We start from the raw sequence: 23772 nt of genomic DNA on the forward strand, positions 1-23772 counted from the left end.
ACATGGTAAGTACAAAAATATCGGAAAAATAATATAGATGTAAAAAATATTGATGTTAAAAATATCGATTTTTTTTCTTTTAATATATAAATGTAAAATTAAGTATATAACACTAATGAATAAAATATACATATTTAAAAGTATCTAATAATGTTTAACATTAATAATTAATACATATATATTAATAATACATTAATTAAATATATACACTAAATATATAATATATATGTACTGAACAATAAGTATTAATAATTATTTTACTAATTTATAAATTAATAAAATATATTCAAAATTACTAATACATTTACAAACATAAAACAATAACATAAATAAAATGTAAGTAATATAAAAAATAAAATAAACATGTAATTTTTTTACAATTAATTATATAAAACGTTGGATAGCGTAAGGGTAAAAATTACTATTCCTACTCCAGAGAGTGCAACAGTAGGGAAAGCGTTTGATAGCGTAGGGGTAAAATTACTATTCCCACTCCAGAGAGTGAAACAGTAGGGAAAGCGTTGGATAGCGTAGGAGTAAAAATTACTATTCCCACTCCAGAGAGTGCAACAGTAGGGAAAGCGTTGGATAGCGTAGGGGTTAAAATTACTATTCCCACTCCAGAGAGTGCAACAGTAGGGAAAGCGTTGGATTGCGTAGGGGTACAAATTACTATTCCCACTCCAAAGAGTGCAACAGTAGGGAAAGCATTGGATAGCGTACGGGTAAAAATTACTATTCCCACTCCAGAGAGTGCAACAGTAGGGAAAGCGTTGGATAGCGTAGGGGTAAAAATTACTATTCCCACTCCAGAGAGTGCAACAGTAGGGAAAGCATTGGATAGCGTAGGGGTAAACATTACTATTCCCACTCCAGAGAGTGCAACAGTAGGGAAAGCATTGGATAGCGTAGGGGTAAAAATTACTATTCCCACTCCAGAGAGTGCAAAAGTAGGGAAAGCGTTGGATAGCGTAGGGGTAAAAATTACTATTCCCACTTCAGAGAGTGCAACAGTAGGGAACGCGTTGGATAGCGTAGGGGTTAAAATTACTATTCCCACTCCAGAGAGTGCAACAGTTGGGAAAGCATTGGATAGCGTAGAGGTAAAAATTACTATTCCCACTCCAGAGAGTGCAACAGTAGGGAAAACGTTGGATAGCGTAGGGGTAAAAATTACTATTCCCACTCCAGAGAGTGCAACAGTAGGGAAGGCGTTGGATAGTATAAGGGTTAAAATACCATACTTATAAATAAACGACTTTTGTAATTATAAATAAATAAACTATGACATAAATATTAAACATATACAATACCTATACTTAATTATAAAACACATGCTTAGCAAAATATATTTTACCTCAAAATAATGTAAAATAATACCATTTAATAATATTTAATTGCCAATTAATAATTAATTAACAATGATATTATTAACAATACAATTAGTTTTAATACATTATTAATTAATTAAATTTACTTTACTTCCCACCATATTTCCCTATAAAACCACTACCCATAATATAACACATTTATCCAATAATGAATTAATAAAAAATAATTAGCAAATATTTTAAATTAATTAACTATTAAATAAAATGAATTACCAATTAATTAAATTTATTTTATAATTCCTACTAATTATTAAATAATTAACCTTAATTAAATTAATCCCCACCCTATTCCCCTATAAACCCACATCCCGCTACAGAAAATATATATCAATTAATCAATTAATTAATTTTATTTTCCAATTAATTATTAATAATTAGCAATTAATTATAATTAATTAATTAATCCTACTAATTATTAATCAACTTACCATAATTAAATTACTTCCCACCCTATTCCCCTATAAGCCCACAACCCGCTACAGAACATATATATCAATTAATAAATTAAATTAAATTATTTTCCAATTATTTTCTAATATTTACCAATTAATTAATATTTATTAATAAATCCTTCTAATTAATAATCAATTTACCATAATTAAATTACTTCCCACCCTATTCCCCTATAAACCCACAACCCGCTCCAGTACTAAAACATACAATTTTCTTATAAATTAATTTATTATATAACATTAATACACATATAATAGTAATTATTTTAAATAATTAAATTAAACATATAACACATACATAATAAAAAACTATAAAATAATACAAATATCGATATTAGTGTCATCGAAATTAGTAACATCGATATATATGCTATCGATATTACTAACTTCGATATTACTAACATCGATATTAAGTATTTCGATATTACTTACCTTGGGTCGATATTCTGTCCTACGATATTCTTGACTTCGATATTATGCTCCTTCGATATTTCAGACTCGATATTATGGTAGGTCGATATTTCCAACTCGATATTCTGACTGTGTACCCTGTATAACAACCAGCAAGTGATTCATGCAGCTTCTTTTACACACATTAAAAGAGCATACAGTCTGAAACAGAAGTAGTGTACTACCCAGAGGCTACTTAACTTGTGTCTCGTATCTCTGCATTTCCCCTAGCGCTGGTACTAAATTTAGCTGCCTAGTGAGAATACAGACAACTTTGTAACATATTACAAGGGTTCCTGCATTGCAAAGAACGGTTGTTCATGTCCAGGAAAGAATAACATCCTGCACATGAACAATTACTAATGGCATTTTGCTGTTTCTTTGTTTACTGCAAAATGCAGCACACATAGAAACAGTAAAAACAAGAAGAAATTAATCATTTCTCCACACTCCATCGATTTAAAACCAAATATCTCATTTATGAGATTTTGACATAGGGCGGCACCACAAGAAATCTTCTTGCAGTGCTGCCCTGCATCGAAACAAAAGAGCAGGAATACACTATATCTGTCAGATGCCGTGCAGTGCATTCCTGTTGTTTCCCCCTGCACTGGCGCACAATGGCCTGCCATGCGCAAAATCAGACATCCTTGCACCATAGAGCAAGAGTGCCTGCCGTGCAGAGCTGATTGATTTGGTACAGGAAAGGACACCATCATGCACAAAAACAATCAATTCAAATGTTTTCTTTTTCTATGTGTGCTGCATAAAACATATAGAAAAAGGAGAAAACCAGGAGAAATTAAAACATTTCTCTTCGGTTATGCCTCCCTAATCCCACCCCTGGGGAGGCGTTAGATACTGATGCATTCCCAGATTTATAATTTCTCATCAATCTGTGAATGTTTCAGATTCCATGGGTGTTGAGTAAGAACTCCCAAAGCAGCACTCATGGAAATCCCTTTCACAAACTGTTCTGCATGAAACGGGCACATTTTTACAAGGCCATGAAAAGCCATTTAAAAGAAGGTGGAAGGGTGAGTTATCTTTTTAAACATCTACCCTCTTCAAGATCCCAATTTGATTTCTCACTAATACAGAGTACCTAAACACCATATTGTAAGTATGGCCGAATCCTCCCCTGATGCGCCACCAATACTGGTCTTAAAAGTACCTCCATACTTTTTATCACATTGCTTGATTTCCCTTCCTGAAGAAAGAGCTTTTGCCTGTCCGGAAACAATGTGTTCTTTGTATGATAGGTTACTCACCTACTTACACCTATTATCGTTCAGAATTTTAACACTATTTAAAAACCAATTTACCTTTAATTATTTCTTCTTCCCAAATGGAAGCACTTTTGCTTTCTCCAGATTGACCATTCATTTTTTGCTATGACAGTAGTCAGTAAAGACATCTCACTATCTCCATAGACCTATTTCTGTTAAGTCCATGATCACTAGATTGTCTTCATAGAGGAGACAACTTATATGTGTACCATTTATTTTGGGGCTAAACTCATAGGGTACATCTAATATTTTTGGTAAATGCACCAAAAATACAGAGAACAATATGGGTTTCAAAATACAGCCTTATCTGAGGCCATTTCTAATATCTACTCCCTGAAACAGGCTCATCAACATCCAGTTCCACCTGCACTAAATTATTTCTAAGCAATTCTTGCAACGTCAAAAGTAAACCTTGTCAAATATCATAGTTTCTTAGTGCTTCCCATAGCAGGGTCCAGTCACCTGTATGAAATGCTGAGCAGGAATCCACAAAACAGCAAGGCCCATGAACTAAGGCAGTGATCTACTGTCAAATGAACCCCCTTAAACCCACCTTGCTCTGTTAGGTTTATTGAATTGACTTCCATCCATTGTTGGAATAACACCTGGAGGATTTTAGATAATACTTTCCTACCCACGTTCAACAGGTTTTTGCCTATAGATTCCTGGGGAAGATGTTTAATCTTTTTGGTACGTGGGTTTGATCACTGCCCCCTTCCAGCTGTTCAAGAAAATGTCTGTAGTGAAAATATTCTGTAATAATAGATGAAGCATGTTCAACCACCAATCAATATTTGTTTTTATTAATATAACTGGCAGATTATCTGAACCAGCTGCAATTGTAAGCTTTAACGATGAAATAGTGTTTTGATAGTTTCTAATAAAAATGATTCTTTTATTTCATCAGTGATGTAGAAAGCAGCTGGTCGCTGGAAGATTGATGCATCTTTATTATAAATTTCCTCCATGTATGCGACCCATACTTCCTCTCCCCTCTAAGTTTTTAGCTTTTCCACACTTTTTCCTAGACCATGTTGTACTAGTTCCCATAATTCTATTATATTGTTAGTTTCTATCATTTCTAGCATGATTTTGCAGCTTTTATCCTGGTGGGCCCGCTTTTAATGAATGAATCTTACATTTATAAAGTGCAACTTTCGTTCCAAATGGAGCATCCTGGTGCCGTGCAGAATGGAAATAAAATTCAAAGCATAAGTTAACAGAATAAGGTCCTGAGATCACTGAGTTGGCTCCTCTGATTGTGAGCTATAACCCTGATATATCCGTAATACTCTAATTTTCATCACCCCTTGATCAAGACTACAAGCGGGAGCAGCCAGGCTGCGACATCGAGCCCTCTTTTCCTAATGCATTTGCCTGGGTTTAGATCGAGCGGGACGGCCAAAGTACTACACAATATCAGTCAATCAATAAATCAATCGTCCAATCAATCAATCAATCATTTGTAAAGTGAACTACATACCCGCGAGGGTCTCAAGACACTGCAGAGGGGGGCTGCTACTGATCGAACAGCCAGGTCTTGAGTATCCTCCTGAAGGTCAATAGGTCTTGGGTCTGTCGTAGGCTCAGTGGGAGGGTGTTCCATGTCTTGACGGCAAGGTGGGAAAAGGATCTGCCACCAGTGGTTGTTCTTCAGATGCGTGGGACGGTGGCGAGTGAGAGGTTGGTGTAGCGTAGCTGTAGGTTGGGGATGTATAAGGAGAGCCGTCTGTTGAAGTAGGCTGGGCCGGTCTTGTGGAGTGCTTTGTGCGCATGGATGAGGAGCATGAAGGATATCCTCTTGTTGACAGGGAGCCAGTGCTGGTTTCTCAAGTGGGGGGTGATGTGGCTGTGTCGTGCTATGTCGAGGATTAGTCTTGCTGAGGCGTTTTGCATGCATTGTAGTCGTTTGAGGAGTTTGGTCGAGGCTCCTGCATGGAGGGCATTTCCGTAGACGAGTCTGCTGCTGACGAGGGTCTGGGTGACTGTCTTTCTTGTATCTGTCGGGATAGCTCTGTAGAACTTGTAGAGCATTCAGAGGGTGTTGAAGCAGGAGGAGGAGACGTGTCGGTGGGTGTGGGGGCTGCCCCCAGTGCCGTCGGCCACCAGGAGTTGTCCCAGGCTGAAGTGTTGGAGCCGAGGATGAGGATCTCCATCTTGTCCGAGTTTAGCTTCAGACAGCTGATCTTCATCCATGATCTCAGAGGCATTGGAACAGAATGGGGTAGGCGGATGCTCTGGGTTCTGCCGGAGAGGAAGGAGGTGGTCCATTCCAGAGCCTTGTCTTGGATCCCTGTGGCCTGGAGGCGTGCGCGTGCGCGTAGAGTGTGGTGGCAGACGTTGTCGAAGGCAGCAGAGAGGTCTGGGAGGATGAGTGCTGTGGTCTCACAGTTGTCCAGCAGGGTCCTGATGTCATCAGTGGAGGCGATGAGGATAGTCTCGGTGCTGTGGTTGCTGCGGTACCCTGACTGGGAAGGGTCCAGGATTCTGTTTTCTTCGAGGTATCGGGTTAGCTGTCTGTTGATGATTTTCTCAATGACCTTGGCTGGGAAGGGGAACAGAGAGATGGGCAGGAAGTTCTTGAGGTCTCTACGGTCTTCCTTAGGTTTTTTGAGTAGGAGGTTGATCTCGACGTGTTTCCAGCTCTCTGGGAAGGTCGCGGTCTCGAGGGAGAGATTGATGACATAGTGCAGGCGGGGTGTGATGGAGCTGCTTGCTTTGTTGAAGACGTGGTGTGGGAATGAGTCTGACGGAGAGCCATAGTGGATTGAGCTCATGGTCTTGATGGTGTCATTGATGCTCACGCTGGCCCAGGCTAGCAGGGGGTCGTGGTCGATGGTGTGCGAAGGGTCTGTTGTGTTGCTGTCTGTTGGGGCTGCCTGGGTGTTGAAGCTGTCGTGGATGTCTGCTATCTTGCGGTGGAAGAAGGTGGCAAGGGAGTCGCACAGGGCTTGCAACTGCGGGATGTTGTTGATGTTGAAGCTGGGGTTGGAGAGTTCCTTCACAATGTTGAAGAGTTTCTTGTTATTGTGTGCGTTGTTGTCAAGGTGGTCTTTGAAGAAGGTCCTCTTGGCCGCCCTTATGAGGAGGTGGTGGTTGCGGACAGCGTCCTTGTGTGCTGTTTGGCAGTCCAGAGTTTGTTCACTGTGCCATTCCTTCCATAGTTTCAGGCAGGCTTTCTTGGAGGCAAGGAGTTCTGGGGTGAACCAGCTGGCCCTCTCGCTTGTGTCTCTGTGATTTTGCTTCAGCAGCGGCAGGGTATCTGTTGGGTGTGGTGGTGTGTGGTGGGTTTCTGGAAGGTGAAGTGGATGCAGTGGTGGTCGGCCCAGAGTAGTTTGGTGGTGTGGCTGACGGAGATGTGTGGGCTTGAGGAGAAGATGGGGTCCAGCGTGTGGCTGGCGGAGTGGGTGGGCGTTGTGATGAGCTGCTTCAGTCCGAGGTTGGTGAGGTTATCAATCAGGGTTGCGGAGTTGCTGTCTTTGTTGTTCTCAAGGTGAAAGTTCAGGTCTCCGAGGAGGATATAGTTGGTGGAGGTCAGGGTGTGCCTGCTGATGAGGTCGGCGATGGAGTCGCTGAACTGGGGATGGGGTCCGGGGGATCATAGACGAGGGTTCCTCTGAGGATGGAGTTAGGGTCTTTGTGGATCTGGAAGTGCATGTTTTCGGAGGTACTGAGCGCGTGGTCGGTGCTAGTCAAGACCCTGATGCTGTTCTTTTGAACGATTGCAATTCCTCCTCCGACTCCATTGGTGCGGTCTCTTCGGGTGATCTTGCGGCAGTCTGGGATTGCTATGGCAATGTCAGGTGTGGAGGAGTCCTTCAAACAGGTCTCTGTCAGGAAGATGACGTCGGGGATGTTGTGTCAAGCAGGTCCCAGAGCTCGACGGAGTGTTTGCGCATGGAGCGGGTGTTCAGTAGTATGCATCAGAGGTGGTTGGTGTCTTTCTTGGTGGGTGGTTCGTCGGCTCTGAGGCTGGTGTAGCTGCAATTCAGGGCATCCTTGAAGCAGGTGTCGGTCTGTCTGGAGTTTAGAGCGTACAGAGTGCTGGCGTCATAGTGGTGGTGGTCGTCATGGCGGGTGTGGGGGCCAGGGGTTCTGGCACTGGGCGCTGTCCAGGTGCGGATGGACACAGACGGGCTTGCCTTAGGTGCGCCTTTGGCGTGCCATCAGCGAGCTCGCTGTACGCCGCTGCGCAGCGGCCGGTATATGTGGGGAGGTAGGATGGAGGAGCAGGCGGGAGGGGGGCGGGGCCGCAGTGTCAGGGGCAGTGAGGTACGAAGAAGGGAACAGAAGGCAACGGCAAAAAAAACAAGAGAAAATTAGTGTCATTGAAGGCAAGAGGGCACAGAAAAATCGAGTGGCAAAGAAGGCAAAAAGGTCATAAAAATAGAGGAAAAACAAGTGTCACATAAGGCAAGAGGGCACAGCAATACAGGGAAAAAATGAGTGGCACAAAAGGCAAAAAGGGCACAGAAATACTGGAAAAGCAAGTGGCACAGAAGGCAAAAAGGGCACAGAAATACAGGAAAATCGAGTGTCACAGAAGGCAAGAGGGCAGAGAAATACAGGGAAAAAATGAGTGTCACAGAAGGCAAGAGGGCACAGAAATATAGGATAAACGAGTGTCACAGAAGGCAAGAGGGCACAGAAATACAACGAAAAAACGAGTGTCACAGAAGGCAGGAGGGCACAGAAATACAGGGAAAAAACGAGTGGCACAGAAGGCAAAAAGGGCACAAGAATACAGGGGCAGCTGAGAAACAGAAGGCAAAAGCAGGCAGAGAGGCATGGGGCGGCGAGGGGAACAGAAGGGCAAAACCAGACTCAGAGACAGGGGGGCAGTGAGGGTACAGAAAGAAAAACCGGGCAAAAACACAGGAACAGCGAGGGGTACAGAAGGAAATACCGGCTGAGAGACACGGGATAGCGAGGGGAACAGAGGGAGGAAAACGGGCACGGACCTGGAACAGGCAGCGGGGAAAGACAGAACAACAGCAATCAGAGACACAACAATGAAATACAGGTAATACAATAAACAATAAAGCGTAAGATGAACAAACCTATGGACTACCACTAGCCACCAGGGATGAGGCGCAGGTGGTAGCCTGCGGGTGGTGGAGGGCCTCGAACTTCCTCAGCAGTGGCAGCTGGGGCAGAAACAAATAGGTGGTGCTGTGCGGAGGGGAAGCAACCTACCTGGTGGGGGTCAAAGGTCGCTCTCCTCACCGCGCAGCAGCCGGCCTACATGGGTAGATGGGAGGGAGGAGCAGCTGGGAGGCAGGAGGCGGGGCAGCGAATGGGCAGTGGTCAGTAAGGGGGCGGGGCCGCAGGGGATGAAGCGGCGGGGGTGAAGGCTGAAGAAGGGAACAGAAGGCAAAATGGCACAAAAAACGAGGGAAATTGAGTGGCACAGAGGCAGAAAGGACACAAAATCGAGGGAAAACAAGTGTCACAGAAGGCATCAACTTTGAAATGAAATCTTTCACTAATTGTAACACCTGCAATGTTATTTATGCAATAATCTGTCCATGCCAGAAGATGTATGTAGGACAAACCAGCCAAAAAGCAAAGACACGCATCTGCCAACATCGGAGCAGAATCAGATGTGGAACGCCCAATGCTCCATTGGTTGAACACTTCTCAGAGCTTAACCACACTGCAGATGACATTCAATGGACAATCCTCAAAGCTATCAAGCCACCACAAAGAGGAGGAAACCTGTCTCAACTCTTAAACAGAGAAGAACTTAAGTCCATAATCCAGTTCAACACTATCCGGACTGGACTAAACAAGAGTGAGGACTGGACAAACCTTCTCTAGCTCGAACACTTGCCATAAACAATGCCTAACACTATGCTGAATGTGCCAACAAGCTGTGAATGATGTGCTCTCCCTACAAAACTGCAGAGCCTCCTATGAGATATTGTATGTAATGTGCATAATGTAATCTCTTACCATCACATAATTCACTATGTGTCACAAGCGTCGTACTTTAGGCACCTGTTGTTCGTCCCCTATCGCTTGGTTCAGCACTTCCGCCGCCTGCAGGCCTCACTGTAATCATTGTAACATTTTAACCAATTTTTATTCACTTTCACTTGCGTCGTGTCCAAATCCTGCACTTCCTTGTGAACTATTCACTACCAATGGCCCACTCGAAGATGGCCGACCCATCACCTTAAGCCATCTATGGCCCTCTCGAAACGCCCCGATCACGTGACTGTGGTCACATGTTTCTGCATCCTTTAGCCAAGATGGCGCGCCCACTCTCCAGGAAGCAGCTCACTCGGGGAAGCACCAGTCAAGCCGACTGCCTCGTATATTATTCCTCAATCGGTAAGAACCCTATCCATAGGTTAGATGACAACCGCTTGTCGACCACCGAGCCTCCAACTTATCCTATTCTCCCTCCCCACAGCGGATGGTGTATTCTACCAACCGCCACCTTAAGACAGGGCCGCCGCACAGACCTGTCGTGACAGCATACACCGATCCACAATCGGTAAGTTATTGTTCCACAGGCTCTTGGCCCTCCGGCCATCGGTCCTCTAATGCCCTTGGTCCTCTAATGCCTTCACCTCTCTTTTCTAGCGGATCATAACTGATACTCTCCCCACCCTGTATCCAACATCATGCGCTTCATCAACAATCTACAAAACCGTGCCATTCAGGACAACTCCTGCACGTATGGTATGTTATAGCTTAAGACACATGTCTTACCCCTCGAACCTGGCAAACCACCTTTTAACCTCCGTTTAATTCCTATGTCTAGCGCCAGCAGTTATTTACGCCCAGCGCCGGAGCCAACCCTCCTCTGCCCGTAAACCAGTTACCTCATATCATTGCAGAGGTAAGCAGCGGTTTATCCGCCCCAGAGGCGATCACGTGCCCACCCCAGGCCACACTTTTTTTCCTGACACCAACACTAGGTTATTGCACACGCTGCTTTCCTCCTCACTCCCACTGAGGGAGCAGCCTCTCACCTATAACCGCCCTCACCCTGGCACAATGCTCCCATGTATCACGCCACAGCCAACAGGAATTACCCCAGTACTTTTGGCTACCCGTGTAAAACCTCCTGCACGACTGAAATTAGTACCCACATAACCAAGGGCACCGAGCACTAGTATTTAGCTCCACTACACCTTATCTAAATAACACGCCTGCTGGCACCTTCACTGCACTGCAATTCCAAATTGTGTAAGTATCTAATGTGGCTCAGTTGACCTCTAATCTCAGCACCAGAAAGCAACCTAATTTCTATTGCTTCTCTGTTTTTTCTCTGTTTTCTTCCCTAACAGGCGTACATACTGTTATACCAGTCAATATATTTTCTAAGTCCTGAAGATGATCCCTTTATAATTTGAGCCCGGGATCGAAATGTCGTTGACTCTTTTTAGTAGACATACAGCTAATTAATGTATACTACTGTGTGTATGTGCTACTCTGGGAATTACTGTCAAATTTGATGTAAAACAGTGCCCAGTTTGCTCACTTCTCTTTGCCTGAAGTAAACTTTCCTTTCTATTTTACTTTTTCTTTAAATCTCTTTTCACCTTCAAGTACGGCACAGGACTGTGCTTTACTGCAAACCAAAATGTTTGTTGTCAAAATGTATTCCAAGTTGTAAAGCACTTGTTATATTTTATAAATAAATCCCTTGCCCGGCTGGGCAAAGGAAGAGTATATAGCAGCCTATTGTGGTCTATATAACATCGGTGTGAAATATTACTCTAGGCTTAGGACCTTTGTTTTCGTAAATTAACAGAAGGCAAGAGGGCACAGAAATACAGGAAAAAAAGAGTGGCACAAACGGCAAAAAGGGCACGGCAATACAGGAAACCCGAGTGTCACATAATGCAAGAGGGCACAGAAATACAGGGATAAAACGAGTAGTACAGAAGGCAAAAAGGGCACAGAAATACAGGAAAAATAAGTGTCACAAAAGGCAAGAGGGCAGAGAAATACAGGGAAAAAATGAGTGGCGCAGAAGGCAAAAAGGGCACAGAAATACAGGAAAAACAAGTGTCACAGAAGGCAAGAGGGCACAGAAATACAGGAAAAACGAGTAACACAGAAGGCAAAAAGGGCTCAGAATTACAGGAAAACGAGTATCACAGAAGGCAAGAGGGCACAAAAATACAGGGAAAAACAAGTGGCACAGAAGGCTAAAATGGCATAGAAATACAGGATAAACGAGTGTCACAGCAGGCAAGAGGGCACAGAAATGCAGGGAAAAAACGAGTGGCGCAGACAGGACCGGACTGGCTATAGCGGGCACCTGGCAATCCCCCGGTGCACCGCATGGGTGGGGGCCGGTTTTGGGCCCCTGGGGGCCGTTTTTGTTATAGGTCCGGTTTTGCAGCATAGCTGCAAAATCTGCCCTGTACCAAAATCGGCCAAAAAACGGCCACGGCAAAGAGCTCGGCGGCACCTCTACCCCCCGAGTGGGGAGGGGGGTGCCGGCCAAGCTCTTTGCCGGGGCCGGTTCTGGTTCCCAGTCTGGCCCTAGGCACAGAAGGCAAAAAGGGTACACAAATACTGGAAAAACGAGTGTCACAGAAGGCAAGAGGGCACAGAACTACAGGGAAAAAACAAGTGGCACAGAAGGCAAAAAGGGCACAGAAATACAGGAAAAACGAGTGGTAGAGTAATACAGAAAAAACGAGTGTCACAGAAGGCAAAAAGGGCTCAAGAATACAGGGGCAGCTGAGAAACAAAAGGCACAAACAGGCAGAGAGGCATGGGGGCAGCAAGGGGAACCGAAGGAAAAACCGGGCAGAGACACGGGGGCAGCGAGGGGTACAGAAGGAAATACCGGGCTGAGAGACACAGGGACAGGGAGGGTAACAGAGGGAGAAAAACGGGCACGGACCAAGAACAGGCAGCGGGGAAAGACAGAACAACAGCAATCAGAGACACAACAATGAAATACAGGTAATAATATAAAACAATAGAGCGTGAGATGAACAAACTTACGGCCTACCACTGGCCACCAGAAATACTGGAAAAACAAGTGGCACAGAAGGCAAAAATGGCACAGAAACACATGAAAATCGAGTGTCACAGAAGGCAAGAGGGCAGAGAAATACAGGGAAAAATGAGTGTCACAGAAGGCAAGAGGGCACAGAAATACAGGAGAAACAAGTGTCACAGAAGGCAAGAGGGCAGAGAAATACAACGAAAAAACGAGTGTCAGAGATGGTAGGAAGACACAGAAATACAGGGAAAAAACGAGTGGCACAGAAGGATAAAAGGGCACAAGAATACAGGGGCAGCTGAAAACAGGCAGAGAGGCATGGGGCAGCGAGGGGAACAGAAGGAAAAACCAGGCTGAATGACAGGGGGGCAGTGAGGGGTACAGAAAGAAAAAACAGGCAGAGACACAGGAACAGCGAGGGGTACAGAAGGAAATACCGGGCTGAGAGACACGGGGATAGCGAGGGGAACAGAGGGAGGAAAACGGGCACGGACCACGAACTGGCAGCGGGGAAAGACAGAACAACAGCAATCAGAGACACAACAATGAAATACAGGTAATACACTAAACAATAAAGCGTAAGATGAACAAACCTACGGCCTACCACTGGCCACCAGGAATGAGGTGCAGGGGGGAACATCCATTACAACGCAACTATTACAACGCAGTGCTATTACAACGCAGGTATTACAACGTAATTTCTATTACAACGCATGTTTTTTCAACGCATGGTGTTACAACGCAAGTGCTATTACAACGCATATTTTTACATCGTATTTAAATGATTATTAATATATTTGTGTTTTATTTGATTACAATTTGTTTTTTTTAATTTTATTTGGTTGTGTTATAATATTTAGATAGATTAATAATAATAATAATAATAATAATAATATATGCTATTTGTATTTTATGTTATGTTAATGTATATTATGTATTATTTATTTTATGTAATATTTTAAAATTTATAATATTCAGATAGATTAATAATAATAATAATAATATATGCTATTTGTATTTTATGTTATGTTAATGTATATTATTTATTATTTATTTTATTTAATATTTTTAAATTTATAATATTCAGATAGATTAATAATAATAATAATAATAATATATGCTATTTGTATTTTATGTTATGTTAATGTATATTATTTATTATTTATTTTATTTAATATTTTAAAATTGTTATAAATTAAGTATTAATAATTTGTTTATAATTAAATATATTTAAAATTAAATATTACAGATTGACTAACTTATTTACATATTTATAGTAATAAAAAATTAATAATTTACTTATTAAATTATTATACCATAATATTTCTTTTATTTAAATTATCACAATTAATGATTTTAAATTGAATTATTAATATTCTGGTATGTAATTAAAAATAATGTTTTATAATGAAGTATTAATACTTAGGTATTTTGTTATAAATATATAATATTATTGTTAAAAATTAAGTATTAAGTATTAATAATTATTTTTAAATGGGATATATTAATTATATTTATAAAATAAATTATAATAATTAGTGATTATTAAATGAAGTATTAATATTCTGGTATGTAATGTAAAATAATGTTTTATAAGGAAGTATTAATACTCAGGTTTTTTGATATAAATATATAATATTATTGTTTTAAATTAATTTAAAAAAATTTAATATTATAAAGAAATATATTATAAAATGAAGGAGATTAAAAAAGAAATTAATTTTACTCAGGTATTTTTAGAAAATTATATAATAATAAACTGTTTGAAATTTTTTATTTTTTAATATAAATAACTTTTGAAGAAAGTTGTATTAGTAATTATTAAATCAAGAAAACATTTTTTTAAGTTTAGATCATTTTTAAAAATTTTAAATTATTATAGATATATTTTTTAATATGTATATTTAAACATTTTCCCACGCTTTTGTATTTTTTTCAATGAAGGTGTTTGTCCTTTATTTATTTCTATGATTACTCCATTGGATTCCGCGGGACCGTTTATATGGTTGAAAAACAACTGATGCAGGATGGTGAAGATGGAAACAATGGTAGGCTAATGGTAAGTGATTAAAAGCATAATTTTTGGTAACTTTACTATAATTTATAACATTCAAATTAAAAATAATAAAAGTACAAACTCAATTTGTTTGGAAATAAATTCATTTTATTATTCAAATTAAATGTCAAAAAATATATTCATATTTATTTGATTTTTTAATATTTACATGATATTTTTAATATACAAAGTAAAAAATATAATGTATTAAATAAAACATATAATATAATATATCGAAATAGTCCTTTTTCAATTTTGCTGCTTTTGGATGACGTCTTGACGTTCACGTCGACGTTCGCCGCCATCTTGGATTTATCGATTGCTGGAAGTAGCAGGAAGCTGATCTGCGCTCAAGGTAGGAAACTTTTCAAACTTTATTTACAGTAAAACATAGTTTTAAAAGTATATATATTGTAATGAGAGGTTAAGTAGAGGTTGCATATTAAACTAATAGTTGCTTTTGTTTTGATTTCAACATGTCGCCGAACATTTCACTCGTATATGCCATTGTCGGGTTATTTTACGGGAAAAACAAAGGGTAAATATGTTTGAAATATAAATTGATCATATATATTGTATTTATTTTGAACGTCATATGTTTGGTGTAGTGATAGTCTTGTTTGGTTTATGTATTTTTGATGTACATAGATAGGTTAGAAGCGATTTTTTGAAAAATGATAGCATTTGGCTTGTTTTGTAAAGGAGAAAACTGGTTTTTGAGATTTAAGACAGTTCAAGATTATGCAAGGTATGTTTTGTATTGTTTGTAGATAATTTTGAAAAAAAGTTTTCAATTGGTTAGTATGGTTTCTTATTTACAAATGAAGGTATTTCATTCATTTGTTAAGGTTTGTTTTGGGGTGTAGAAATCGATGCTCGCTATTTATAAAAAATAATTGTTCATATTTATGAAAAATGAATTTTATTGCTAGATAGCATTATTTGGTAAAAATTACCTATTGAATTATTTAGTTAGCGAGAAACACTTCAGTTAGGTTGTGTTGCAAAAAAAGTTGAAATAATTTCATTTATTCGAAATTGCATATAATGTTCTAAAAAAAAAATTGATAATTTAAAAGTCTAGTTTTAGGAAACATTTATAGTTGTCCAGAACATATGCAGTTTGGTAGTGATGTCATTTAACCATAATTTAAAAAAAATTGAACAGGTTCAAATGGTCACTTTTTCAAATGAGGAATTGTTAAAAAAAAACAAGAATGGGTCAAATTTGAGCTAAGGAATACGAATTTCTTAGCTTTTGAAAAAACATTTTTGTTTTAAATTGCAGAGAAAATTTTGAAACAAAATTAGATACAACCAATTTTCACATTATTATACCCAGTTTCTGATATAAATTTTAACAAGCCACCATCATTTTTGAAAAAGTAAGTGGAGAGATGTGTTGTTTAATTAAATTTTTATTACAACGTTCAAAATGTTTACAATATTTAAAAGTATTGGAATGTTAAAAAAAAATACTTTTTCTATTTAAAATGTTAAAAAAATATTTTTGGGGGTGGATTTTTCCTTTTGAAAGAGAAATAAAAAGTTTTTTTTCATATTTTTAACTGGTAGAGTAGTTAAACATTTTTTTTATAAAGGTAAGGGAACCCGACAAGTAATAATTTTAAAAAAGTTTACAAAAATGCCAAATGAATTCAAAAATAAGAAAAATAATTTAGGGCAAAGCAGGAAAGTAAATGTAAGTAAAAATATTTAGAAATGTAAAATGTTAGCAACATTCTCTAGGTAGTCCAAAGCCACACACAACGAAAATTGTTGTAGTACACCCAATAGTCTCTTGGACATTTCCTTTGTTTGTCTTGAAGGTCGTGGGTTTAGGATACCTGACAATGCCTGTGCAAGTCTCATTTCTTGAAAACTTTGCTCCTTCTTCAAAGTTTTCAAGAAAGAGTAGAAATTAGGATGATGTTTGCCAATTGTGTGACTGAAGGAGTTGTGCCATCCCTCTATGGCATTATTTGTTTTTGCACCACCTTCCAAGCAGGTTGAGTAGCAGTTCCACCACTCCACATGGTAACGTGGCTTCCTCTTGCGACCTGATCTGCCTAGACGTCCAATCCATGTGTCCTCGAAATAATTTAAAATGGAAGCCAATTTTTCCTCATTTTCTACAAAATATTCTGACTCTGAAATTGCTGTGTAGTAGTCATCTACACTATCAGGTGGTACAAAACAAAGTGCAGTTAATTTTTTTAGTTCTACTTGTAATTTGCTATCAGACGAGTAATCTGCAACCAGGGACGTTTTTTGAAGTTTACGCCAATATGCCTGGGAAAAATGAAAAAAACATCCCTGAATTTGGGTATCCACGTACAATTTGTTGATGACATTCATCATTGTCAATTCAAAATCTAAAATGATTTTCCTAGGACTTTTTCCTGAAGTTTTTTCTTTAATAACTGAAGAATTCAGTATAGGTTGCAGATTGCTTATCTGGTAGCAAACTGTATACTAAGGGAACTACATTATTATTGATTTGCGCATGAATGCTGTAAATTTGGGTGAATGGATGGGGCGTACTTTTAAACGTTCCATCCATCATCCAAATTTCAGTATTCTCTAACTTAAATAGGTTACGGGGAGTACTAAATATTAATATGCGTTTCTGAGGGTTTTGGTTATCATACAGTAGAAAAGGTTCATTAGAGAAAGAAAGAGTTAAGTCATGAGGTATTACAATGTCAGCAAAAGTTTGACGAGTAACTGTTTGTGTGTTGCTTGCCTGCTTTTTTCGTTGAATTATTCTACGCAAATTTGGGATTGTTGGCATATTACACGCAACATGTCCAGGGACATGTTGTGCAACCTCTCTCAAAATCTGACCAGGAGTTGCATTGGAGGTGGATGCAATATCTTTCATTTCATTGATAGTATCGCGTATTTCAATCTCCATTGCAGAGGCAGAGTGGTTATGTTCTGTGGTTTTGACCACAATGTCACCAACAGTAACCGCTCTGCCGCTGCAACGGGCTGAATAATATTGGACACACCTCCAATGTCTCCTTGGTTCACTTAGCCTCTCATTACAATATATATACCCACAATGTTTAAGCAGTCTGTTCCCTTTTCTAGATTTTGTATAAGTAGCAGTAGCCTCGCTTGCCATTTCCTGTTCAATAAAGGAAAAAAAAATATATTATAATTTTGATTATGACAATTAAAAAACATATTACTTAAACAAAAGTTGAAATAGTAAGTGGCATGTTTTCAATATTCAGCATTATTTTTGAATTTGCACTTTTATGGAGTTGGATTAGAAAGTGGCACTTGGACACTTTCCTGTACTTTACCTACTCATGCACTTTCCAGCACTTTCCCTACTTATGCACTTTTTTGGAGTTGGAATAGTAAGTGGCACTTACACACTATTCAGCACTTTCTCAAGTCATGCACTTTCTTGATGTGGCAATACTTTTTGTAACTTTTTACTATCCAGCACTTTCTCTGAGTATGCACTTACCTGGAGTGGGAATAGAAAGTGACACTTACACACTATCCAGCACTTTCCCTACTCATGCACTTTCCTGGAGTTGGAATAGTAAGTGGCACTTACACACTATCCAGCACTTTCTCTGACTATGCACTTACTTGGAGTGGGAATAGAAAGTGACACTTACACACTATCCAGCACTTTCCCTACGCATGCACTTTCCTGGAGTTGGAATAGTAAGTGACACCTTTTTACTATCCAGCACTTTCTCTGAATATGTATTTATTTGGAGTGGGAATAGAAACTGACACTTACACACTATCTTGCACTTTCCCTACTCATGCATTTTCCTGGAGTTGGAATAGTAAGTGGCACTTACACAGTATTCAGCACTTTATCTACTCATGCACTTTCCTGGAGTTGGAATAGTAAGTGGCACTTACACACTATCCAGCACTTTCTCTGAATATGCACTTACTTGGAGTGGGAATAGAAAGTGACATTTACACACTATCCAGCACTTTCCCTACTCATGCACTTTCCTGGAGTTGGAATAGTAAGTGGTACCTTTTTACTATCGAGCACTTTCTCTGAATATGGACTTACTTGGAGTGGGAATAGTAAGTGACATTTACACACTATCCAGCACTTTCCCTACTCATGCACTTTCCTGGAGTTGGAATAGTAAGTGGTACCTTTTTACTATCGAGCACTTTCTCTGAATATGCACTTACCTGGAGTGGGAATAGAAAGTCACACTTACACACTATCCTGCACTTTCCCTACTCATGCACTTTCCTGGAGTTGGAATAGTAAGTGGCATCTTTTTACTATCCAGCACTTTCTCTGAATATGTATTTATTTGGAGTGGGAATAGAAACTGACACTTACACACTATCCTGCATTTTCCCTACTCATGTACTTTCCTGGAGTTGGAATAGTAAGTGGCACTTACACAGTATCCAGCACTTTATCTACTCATGCACTTTCCTGGAGTTGGAATAGTAAGTGGCACCTACACACTATCCAGCACTTTATCTGAATATGCACTTACTTGGAGTGGGAATAGAAAGTGACACTTACATCCTATCCAGCACTTTTCCTACTAATGCACTTTCCTGGAGTTGGAATATTAAGTGACACCTTTTTACTATCCAGCACTTTCTCTGAATATGTATTTATTTGGAGTGGGAATAGAAACTTACATTTACACACTATCCTGCACTTTTCCTACTCATGCACTTTCCTGGAGTTGGAATAGTAAGTGGCACTTACACACTATCCAGCACTTTACCTACTCATGCACTTTCAAGGAGTTAGATTAGTAACTGCTAACTTTTCACTATCCAGCACTTTTATGAACATGCACTTACGTGAAGTAATTTTAGATAATGTTGTTTTTGTTTAAGATCCTGTCCTTCTTATGCTTTTAACAGTGCTTTTTATTTCCAGAGAAATCTTTAAATGAGATGTGTATATTTATAAAAATTACCTTGGTGTTTTGAAGGTTGTTTTTTCAAAAAGTCTGGAAAATTGTTTAGAAATTTGCTGTGTTTTAGGCGGTCTGTAGGTTGAAGTGCTTTCTGATTGGCTCTAAAGAAAAGATTTGGAAAAAGTGTTCAATGTTTACATAATGTTTCATTTTTTGCTTTTTTAAATATTTAACAAAAAAACATTTACGTTTAACCATGTTCAGAAATATGTCACATCTTTTCACTCTCTTGCACTTCCTTAGAATATGCCATTATCTGCAGTTTGAATACTAACAAGTACCTCCACACTATTCAGCACTTTCTCTAGTCATGCACTTTCTTGATGTGGCAATACTTTTTGTAACTTTTTACTATCCAGCACTTTCTCAGAGTATGCACTTACCTGGAGTGGGAATAGAAAGTGACACTTACACACTATCTAGCACTTTCTTTACTCATGCACTTTCCTGGAGTTGGAATAGTAAGTGCTACCTTTTTACTATCCAGCACTTTCTCTGAATATGCACTTACCTGGACTGGGAATAGAAAGTGACACTTACACACTATCCAGCACTTTCCCTACTCATGCACTTTCCTGGAGTTGGAATAGTAAGTGGCACTTACACAGTATCCAGCACTTTATCTACTCATGCACTTTCCTGGAGTTGGAATAGTAAGTGGCACTTACACAGTATCCAGCACTTTATCTACTCATACACTTTCCTGGAGTTAGATTAGTACCTGCCAACTTTTCACTATCCAACACTTTTTTAAACATGCACTTATATGAAATAATTTTACATCATGTTAATTTTTGGTATGATCCTCCACTTATAATGCTTTTAAAAGTGCTTTTTATTTCCAAGGAAATCTTTACATGAGATGTGTATATTTATAAAAATTACCTTGGTGTTTTGAAGGTTGTTTTCAAAAAGTCTGGAAAATAGTTTGGTAATTTGTTGTCTTTTAGGCGCTCTGTACGTTGAAGTGCTTTCTGTTTGTCTCTAAAGAAAACAATTTGTAAAGGTGTTCAATGTTGTTAAAATGTTTCATTTTTTTGTTTTTAAGAACATTTAACGAAAAACATTTACGTTTAAGCATGTTTAGAAATATGTCACATCTTTTAACTCCCCTGCACTTGCTTAGAATATGTCATTATCTGCAGTTTGAAGACTAACTGGTACCTCTACACTATCTAGCACTTTCCCTACTCATGCACTTTCCTGGAGTAGGAATAATAAGTGGTACCTTTTTACTATCCAGCACTTTCTCTGAATATGCACTTACCTGGAGTGGGAATAGAAAGTCACACTTACACACTATCCTGCACTTTCCCTACTCATGCACTTTCCTGGAGTTGGAATAGTAAGTGGTACCTTTTTACTATCCAGCACTTTCTCTGAATATGCACTTACCTGGAGTGGGAATAGAAAGTCACACTTACACACTATCCAGCACTTTCCTTACTCATGCACTTTCCTGGAGTTGGAATAGTAAGTGGCACTTACACAGTATCCAGCACTTTCCCTACTCATGCACTTTCCTGGAGTTGCAATAGAAAGTGGTACCTTTTTACTATCCAGCACTTTCTCTGAATATGCACTTACCTGGACTGGGAATAGAAAGTCACACTTACACACTAACCAGCACTTTCCCTACTCATGCACTTTCCTGGAGTTGGAATAGTAAGTGGCACTTACACAGTATCCAGCACTTTATCTACTCATGCACTTTCCTGGAGTTAGATTAGTAATTGCTAACCTTTCACTATCCAGCACTTTTTTGAACATGCACTTACATGAAATAATTTTACATCATGTTACTTTTTGGTATGATTCTCCACTTATAATGCTTTTACTAGTACTTTTTATTTCCAAGGAAATCTTTAAATGAGATGTGTATATTTATAAAAATTACCTTGGTGTTTTGAAGGTTGTTTTGAAAAAGTCTGGAAAATAGTTTGGTAATTTGCTGTCTTTTAGGCGCTCTGGACGTTGAAGTGCTTTTTGTTTCGCTCTAAAGAAAACATTTGGAAAAGGTGTTCATTGTTGTTAAAATGTTTCATTTTTTTAAGAACATTTAACAAAAAAACATTTATGTTTAAGCATGCTTAGAAATATGTCTCATCTTTTAACTCTCCTGCACTTGCTTAGAATATGTCATTATCTGCAGTTTGAATACTAAGTGGTACCTCTAAACTATATAGCACTTTCCCTACTCATGCACTTTCCTGGAGTTGGAATAGTAAGTGGTACCTTTTTACTATCCAGCACTTTCTCTGAATATGCACTTACCTGGAGTGGGAATAGAAAGTCACACTTACACACTAACCAGCACTTTCCTTACTCATGCACTTTCCTGGAGTTGGAATAGTAAGTGACACCTTTTTACTATCCAGAACTTTCTCTGAATATGCACTTACCTGGAGTGGGAATAGAAAGTCACAGTTACACACTATCCAGCACTTTCCCTACTCATGCACTTTCCTGGAGTTGGAATAGTAAGTGGCACTTACACAGTATCCAGCACTTTCTCTGACTATGCACTTACCTGGAGTGGGAATAGAAAGTGACACTTACACACTATCCTGCACTTTCCCTACTCATGCACTTTCCTGGAGTTGGAATAGTAAGTGGCACTTACACACTATCCAGCACTTTCTCTGAATATGTACTTACGTGGAGTGGGAATAGAAAGTGACACTTACACACTAACCAGCACTTTCCCTACACATGCACTTTCCTGGAGTTGGAATAGTAAGTGGCACTTACACAGTATCCAGCACTTTCTCTGAATATGCACTTACTTGGATTGGGAATAGAAAGTGACACTTACACACTATCCAGCACTTTCCTTACTCATGCACTTTCCTGGAGTTGGAATAGTAAGTGGTACCTTTTTACTATCCAGCACTTTCTCTGAATATGCACTTACCTGGAGTGGGAATAGAAAGTCACACTTACACACTAACCAGCACTTTCCTTACTCATGCACTTTCCTGGAGTTGGAATAGTAAGTGACACCTTTTTACTATCCAGAACTTTCTCTGAATATGCACTTACCTGGAGTGGGAATAGAAAGTCACAGTTACACACTATCCAGCACTTTCCCTACTCATGCACTTTCCTGGAGTTGGAATAGTAAGTGGCACTTACACAGTATCCAGCACTTTCTCTGACTATGCACTTACCTGGAGTGGGAATAGAAAGTGACACTTACACACTATCCTGCACTTTCCCTACTCATGCACTTTCCTGGAGTTGGAATAGTAAGTGGCACTTACACACTATCCAGCACTTTCTCTGAATATGTACTTACTTGGAGTGGGAATAGAAAGTGACACTTACACACTAACCAGCACTTTCCCTACTCATGCACTTTCCTGGAGTTGGAATAGTAAGTGGCACTTACACAGTATCCAGCACTTTCTCTGAATATGCACTTACTTGGATTGGGAATAGAAAGTGACACTTACACACTATCCAGCACTTTCCCTACTCATGCACTTTCCTGGAGTTGGAATAGTAAGTGGTACCTTTTTACTATCGAGCACTTTCTCTGAATATGGACTTACTTGGAGTGGGAATAGTAAGTGACATTTACACACTATCCAGCACTTTCCTTACTCATGCACTTTCCTGGAGTTGGAATAGTAAGTGGTACCTTTTTACTATCCAGCACTTTCTCTGAATATGCACTTACCTGGAGTGGGAATAGAAAGTCACACTTACACACTAACCAGCACTTTCCTTACTCATGCACTTTCCTGGAGTTGGAATAGTAAGTGACACCTTTTTACTATCCAGAACTTTCTCTGAATATGCACTTACCTGGAGTGGGAATAGAAAGTCACAGTTACACACTATCCAGCACTTTCCCTACTCATGCACTTTCCTGGAGTTGGAATAGTAAGTGGCACTTACACAGTATCCAGCACTTTCTCTGACTATGCACTTACCTGGAGTGGGAATAGAAAGTGACACTTACACACTATCCTGCACTTTCCCTACTCATGCACTTTCCTGGAGTTGGAATAGTAAGTGGCACTTACACACTATCCAGCACTTTCTCTGAATATGTACTTACTTGGAGTGGGAATAGAAAGTGACACTTACACACTAACCAGCACTTTCCCTACTCATGCACTTTCCTGGAGTTGGAATAGTAAGTGGCACTTACACAGTATCCAGCACTTTCTCTGAATATGCACTTACTTGGATTGGGAATA

This window comes from Lissotriton vulgaris, chromosome 4_1 (assembly GCF_964263255.1).
Source record: "Lissotriton vulgaris chromosome 4_1, aLisVul1.2, whole genome shotgun sequence".
In the NCBI taxonomy this organism is placed as follows: Eukaryota; Metazoa; Chordata; class Amphibia; order Caudata; family Salamandridae; genus Lissotriton; species Lissotriton vulgaris.